This window comes from Hoplias malabaricus, chromosome 2 (assembly GCF_029633855.1).
Source record: "Hoplias malabaricus isolate fHopMal1 chromosome 2, fHopMal1.hap1, whole genome shotgun sequence".
Taxonomy (NCBI): domain Eukaryota; kingdom Metazoa; phylum Chordata; class Actinopteri; order Characiformes; family Erythrinidae; genus Hoplias; species Hoplias malabaricus.
Window position 1 is genome coordinate 63,182,413 of NC_089801.1, and position 6,568 is coordinate 63,188,980.

The following is a 6,568-nucleotide window of genomic DNA, read 5'->3' on the forward strand; positions in this document are numbered from 1 at the left end:
ACAAAGTTCATGATCTGTGTCTTGATGACGGTCATCAAGGACTACTTCAGACACAGATTCACAAATCATGAAATCCAGGTCTTCTCTGTTTCTCTACCTACTACAATTCTAGACACCATCTCAAAATATCAAAATATTATTCCAACATAAAACAATATCTCAATATTAATAGTATCTCAAAATACTGAGACAGTAAAATGTTGAGTTAGTAACTTAAAAATAATGAGATAGTATTTTTAAAATATTGAGATAGTATCTGAAAATAATTAAATAGCTATTTATTCATTTATTTATTCATTCATTCATTATCCATCCATCCATTATCTGTAACCCTTATCCAGTTCAGGGTCACAGTGGGTCTAGAGCCTACCTGGAATCATTGGGCACAAGGCGGGAATACACCCTGGAGGGGGTGCCAGTCCTTCACAGGGCAACACACACACACACACATTCAAATAGCTATTTACTTAATAATGAAATGAATATATAGTTGCACAGTCACGCAGAGCGTGACTTGAACCCATGACTTCCAGGTCTCTTGAGCTGTGTGATAGCGACACTACCTGCTGTGCCACAAGGCTGCCCCAGACATGTTAAGTAAATGTAAATATCTAAAAGTAACAGCCTAAATAGAAGATTATTTTAGCCTACACATTAATAAAGGAAAACTCAAGTAGAAACAAACCCAGTCAAAACACATTAATGAGCCCAGAGGGTGGATTGGGTGGCTATGGATATGCAGGTGAACTGTTACATCAGTAAAATGTGGGCAGCCTCTTAACTCTCCGTATGTGACTCGCACAGGGCCCTATAGAGGGTTGTTTTACTCTAGAGATGATGTGTTTTCAGGTGAGCTGCCCTTATTGACCCCACATTTACCCCTATTACTGACCCTGGAAGACATCAACTTGTGGGGCCAACATTTACCATGGGTGTATGGGCTAATTAAAATGTACATTGATACTGTACTCCAGAACACAATAGAGAGAGAGAGAGAGAGAGAGAGAGAGAGAGAGAGAGAGAGAGAGAGAGAGAGAGAGAGAGAGAGAGAGAGAGAGAGAGAGAGAGAGAGAGAGATAGTGTCTGATAATGCCCTCTGCTGGAGCCGAAAAGTATTGCGTCACAGATATGGCGTTATTTTAATGAATCAAGATTTCCTCATTTTCTTTTCATGTCATGAAGCAGTCATTATACTGACACATAAAGACCTAAATGTTACAGAGATTCTGTATTAAACTTATTTTAAACATGGCTGCCCCCATGTTGGGGACCACTCTATGGAGTATAAACCAGTTCATTCAGGGCCCACAAAGCAATTTGATTCTTCATATGAGATGCATTTCATGGCAAATTTGTAAAAATTAAAAAATCACTTGAATATGTGTAATATTACTTATTGCTTCTTAAATGATAAATACTGTTATCTTTTTTATTATTGTGTAATTCCACTGTTTTGAAAGTCATTGAGAGAGATTTGGTGTGAAATGCTTCGTTCTAGAAAAACATTCCCAGTCCAAATTATTCACTGTGTTGGTTTTGTCCTAAAGTTTTACACTTGATTTCCCAATCTATGAGCCTCAGGTCACATACAGACAGATCCAGAAATGTTTGAATAAGGACCGTTTTCATAACACAGCTTCTGTACCTCGCCACAGCAATGGATTTAAAACCAGCAAATCAAGGTTTCAAATAAATAAATAAATTTTGACTGATTGATTGATTTTTTTTTATCTCATTTTCTACTCTACTTCTGGTTTATTCTTCAAGATCTGGGCAACAACTTTCAGTGCATTTCTCTCCTTGTAGAAAGCAATGATTTCTGTTGCTAGTTCTAGTCTGCACTGCTGCCTTTGGTGGGATTGATTTGTTATTGTTCTCATTTTGTGTGTAGTTAGGTTTGTCACTGTTGCGTGTACATGAGCAACGTTTATGGTGTGTGTAACAGACTTATTGCAGACTAGTTTACTGAATGTGGGGATGCAGTGAATGTCCCAGATCATCATCATCATCATCATCATCATCTAAATCACCAAGGGCTTTAAGACTGAATGTTGAGTTTGTCATGTTGTAAGTCTGAAACAAAACAGAGGTTGATATTTTATTGAAATTAAATGATTTATGTCTTTGGAAGAAAAAATTACACAGATTAAAAGATACGTAAATTACTGACATGAGTGAAGCCAAACATTGTAAACATCCAGGGTTTAGCCCAAATGTCCAAAACCATGCTCCATTGTCATTATGTATTATCTGTTTATTTTGAGGGAAGTGAAAAAGGGAAGAAAAATGGAATTTGTTTTTCAAAATTTTATACTGTACAAAACAGAGCAAGAGAGTTAGGAGAGGCGAGGTGGAGGAAACTGGGAAGCCATCACTGATCTGTGTGCTTTGGCTGTTGAAAGCGGACATTTTTTATTCTTCAGCCAGAACAGTACAATACAACTGTAGTACTCAGCAGACACAGTAGATGGCAACCTCTCTATTAACCATTTAACAAATTACTGCTTCATAATTCCACACTCCCACTTAATTTTTTACAATGGTTGTAAGACACGAGGTAATGTTGAAATAATAAATTTAACTCAATCTGCACAAAAAACTAACTTATTATTCCTTTCCTGTTTATAGCTTTTGTTGTCTTGCTATATATATATATATATATATATATATATATATATATATATATATATATATATATATAAACGCACATTTTATAACAGAAGTAAATAGCAGGACATTCTATCGCAGATTTACATTGAAAAAGTCCAATCTCTCTCCTAAGATATGTAATGATAATGAATGTCTATGTGCTTGGTTCTTGAATGGTTCACTGGATTCTTTGCAATAGCTCCTTGATTGTCCTCCAGAATCACTGTAGGTGTTGTGACCATACCAAGATCACACAGTAATCTTCTCAGCCAGGCACCCTCTTGAGCTGTTTGACTGAGAGCAACATACTCAGCTTCTGCAGTTGAAAGTGCAACCGTTGCTTGTTTCTTGCTTAGCCAGCTCACTGCTCCTCCACTCGGTAGAAATATGTTGCCTGTTGTTGAACGCTGGTCATCCTGATCTCCAGCCCAGGCAGCATCAGATAAGCCAATCAGCTCTTTGTTTCATGCAGTCATACTTCAGAGCAAGGTTAACTGTGCCCTTTAAGTATCAAAAAATCCTTTTTACAGCAGTCAGTTGTGCAGTATTAGGGTTTGCATTGAACTTTGATACTGTACTCACTGCTTGTGCTATGTCTGGTCTTGGTGTCATCGCTGCATACAGTGTGAATTCTTTGTTCCAGCAATGAGGAGACTTCCAGCCCGTAGATTGCCTTTTTTAGTTTGCACACAAGGTGCTCCTGACCTCGTCTGATGTATCCCTCAGGTTGTTCCATGTAGACTTCTTCCTCCAAATGTCCATTTAAGAATGCAGTGACAACATCCATTTGATGTACATGTACATTTTTCTGGATGGCAAAGGATAATAGATGAAGGTTTCATCATAGGAAAAGGTTTCATCATAGTCAGCACCATACAGCTGTGAGTAACCCTTGGCAACAAGTCTGCACTTGTATCTCTCCACTTCCCCATCGCTTTGATGCTTGACTTTGAACACCCATCTTGACCCTACAGCCACTTTATCCTTTGGTAGTTTCACCAGATCCCAGGTCTCATTTTCTAGCAGTGACTCGTATTCCAAATCAGCCGCTTCTTACGATTCTTTTGCATTTGGACTCTTTAATGCTTCTTGCAGTGTGTTTGGTTCTGTGATGGAACACACATTGGCACAATGATCAATAGTCACCATATCTGGAAACTCGTCATATCCATATCTTTTTGGTGATTCTGCTTCCTCTTTTAACAGTCTCATCAAAAGTGACATCATCATCAGCTGTGTCCTTTTCTTCTGTGATGGTAGTCACCTCTCCCTCTTGACAGGAAGTGTCCACCTCACGTTTCCAGTCAAAGTCTCACTCACTAAAGATGACATCCTTTCAAATTAGAATTTTTGAAGAGAATTTCTCTTCTCTTCATCAAACAGGCGATAACCTTTTGCATTGTTTGCATATCCCACAGCTCCGGTTTCCTCCCACAGTCCAAAAACACATGTTGGTAGGTGGATTGGCGACTCAAAAGTGTCCGTAGGTGTGAGTGTGTGAATGAATGTGTGTGTGTCTGTGTTGCCCTGTCAAGGACTGGCGCCCCCTCCAGGGTGTATTCCTGCCTTGCGCCCAATGATTCCAGGTAGGCTCTGGACCCCCGCGACCCTAAATTGGATAAGCGGTTACAGATAATGGATGGATGGCATATCCCACAAACCTGAGCTTTACTGCTTTCTTATCTAGTTTTTGCCTTTCAGTATCTGGAACATGTGCATAAGCAACACAACCAAACACTCTCATGTGACTCACGTCAGGTTTGTTTTTCCATACCATCGTTGATAGGGTGTCTCTTGCTTCAGAACAGATGTGAGCATGTTTTGTATGTAGGCTGCTGTTGCTACTGCTTCAGCCCAGTACATCTTCGGTAGCTTAACATGCAACAACATGCTTGTAGCTGCTTCAACCAGTGTTCTGTTTTTTCTTTCTGCAACTCTGTTTTGTTGAGGTGTATGAGGTACAGACATCTCATGGTGAATACCTTGAGCCTTCAAATATTCTTGAAACTCACGTGAAATGTACTCCCCACCATTATCTGATCTTAGTCTTGCAACATTGTGTCCACACTCATTAGAGAATGTTTTCTCAAATTCCTTGAACTTGTTTAAGACTTTTTTGTTTCATGAAGTAAACCTTACAGCAGCGAGAGAAGTCATCAATGAAAGTTACAAAGTATTTTGCTCCACCTATTGACTCTGTTTGCATGGGTCCACAGATATCATTATGGATCAGTTGCAGTTTACGTTTGGAATGGATTTCTCCCACTGACTCGTCAGCTTGCCCTCCACACAGGCCTCGCAGAATGACAGCTCTTGTCTGCAGAGAATTTCACTCCATTCACCAGCCCTTCTAGTTCCTTTAACTTGGTAGAGTGACCCAAGCGCTGATGCCACAGATTAGCTGTTACTGATGCACTATAACAGACAGGTGAAGCTCCTTCAACATCCAATTGGTACAGCCCATCAGATCATTGTGTTCCCATTCCTTGAAGAGTTCCATCCTTGCCACGTATGTAGCAGCAAGTCTCTTTGAACTGCACTGTATTTCCTTTTCTTGTAGCAGCTCCCACTGAACTTTGGAACATACAACACATCATATATAGTGGCTCATTTAGCATTACTGACTTTGACGACCATGTTCAGTTTAACAATGCCAAAACCCTGAGCTTCAACAACTCTTCCATTACCCAGTTTTACAGTCTGTGGTTTTGAGAACTGCTGGTAGTCTTGAAGAATATCTTTATCACAAGTCATGTGTTTTGACGCTCCAGAATCGACCAACCACTCAACTTGTCTTGGTCCTTCAGTAAGATTTGAATTTTTAGCAACAATGGCATTTTCAGAGGAGTCTTCTTCATTTTCACAGATCACACTTTTGGCTTTGTGATTTTTGATTCTTTTATTCCAGCATGGACAGTTACGCTTTATATGTCTTTCTTTTCCACACTTGTAACATCTCCATGAGCTCTGTTTTTCAGCTCCCACTTGCTTTGAATCACCTTGCATTCCTCTGTGAACTCGTGTTGACATGCTCTTCATTTATTAATGCTTGCTGAACAACTTTCAGGGTTCAAAGGTCTGAGGTCTCTTTCAAGCATTGCTGCACTAAACTAAAGCTTTCTTAAATTGTTAATATAAACATAGAAATTATATCTCAGACAGGAATTTCTATTGCTTTGAGGTAACAGCTCTAACTTATTTGAACTTCTTGGCTTCTTGAATCTCTTTCAGTCCATTTCTGCAGCGCTGACATTCCAGGATCGATGTCCAATGGAAAACCTTTCTTCTAATCTCTTCTCTCTAATTCTTCTGCTTCATCTTCTTTTTCTACCCTTCTACCACAAAAATGCTTGAGCGCCAGCGGTTTCAAAACAGATGTGATGACCAACTCCCTCGCATTGTGTTAAAGGGCTCATTGATGCTGAGGTACTTAGGGAGGAGAATACATCCCCAGTTCAACTCTAATTGGAGGTTTCAAAGATCTTCCGGACCAGAACCTCCCTGAAGTGGTGGCTGATCGTTTACTACACTTTGACAAAAGAAATTCTTCCTGAATTTAATTGAATACACTTTATTTCTCTCCAAGGGGGCAAATCATGCTGGGCCCACAGACATTACAAAACTATAGACAACAGACACAAAGCAAATATTTAAATTACTAGAAAAAAAACAATCCAAACAAATAATGAAGATTCTCATACAGTAATCTAATGGCTTCAGGTACAAAGGCCATCGCACAGTCCGACACTGAGGACATCGGTACCTACGACCATGTGGCAACAGTTCAAAGGCAGGATTTAAGACATGCGATGGATCACTGATGATGAAACATCCTTATCTCAGAGTTGTGTGTCTATGCAGTGAAGCCAGTGATCTCGGTGGAAGACAAATGATTTTGGAACAAGTGGATATTAAATGC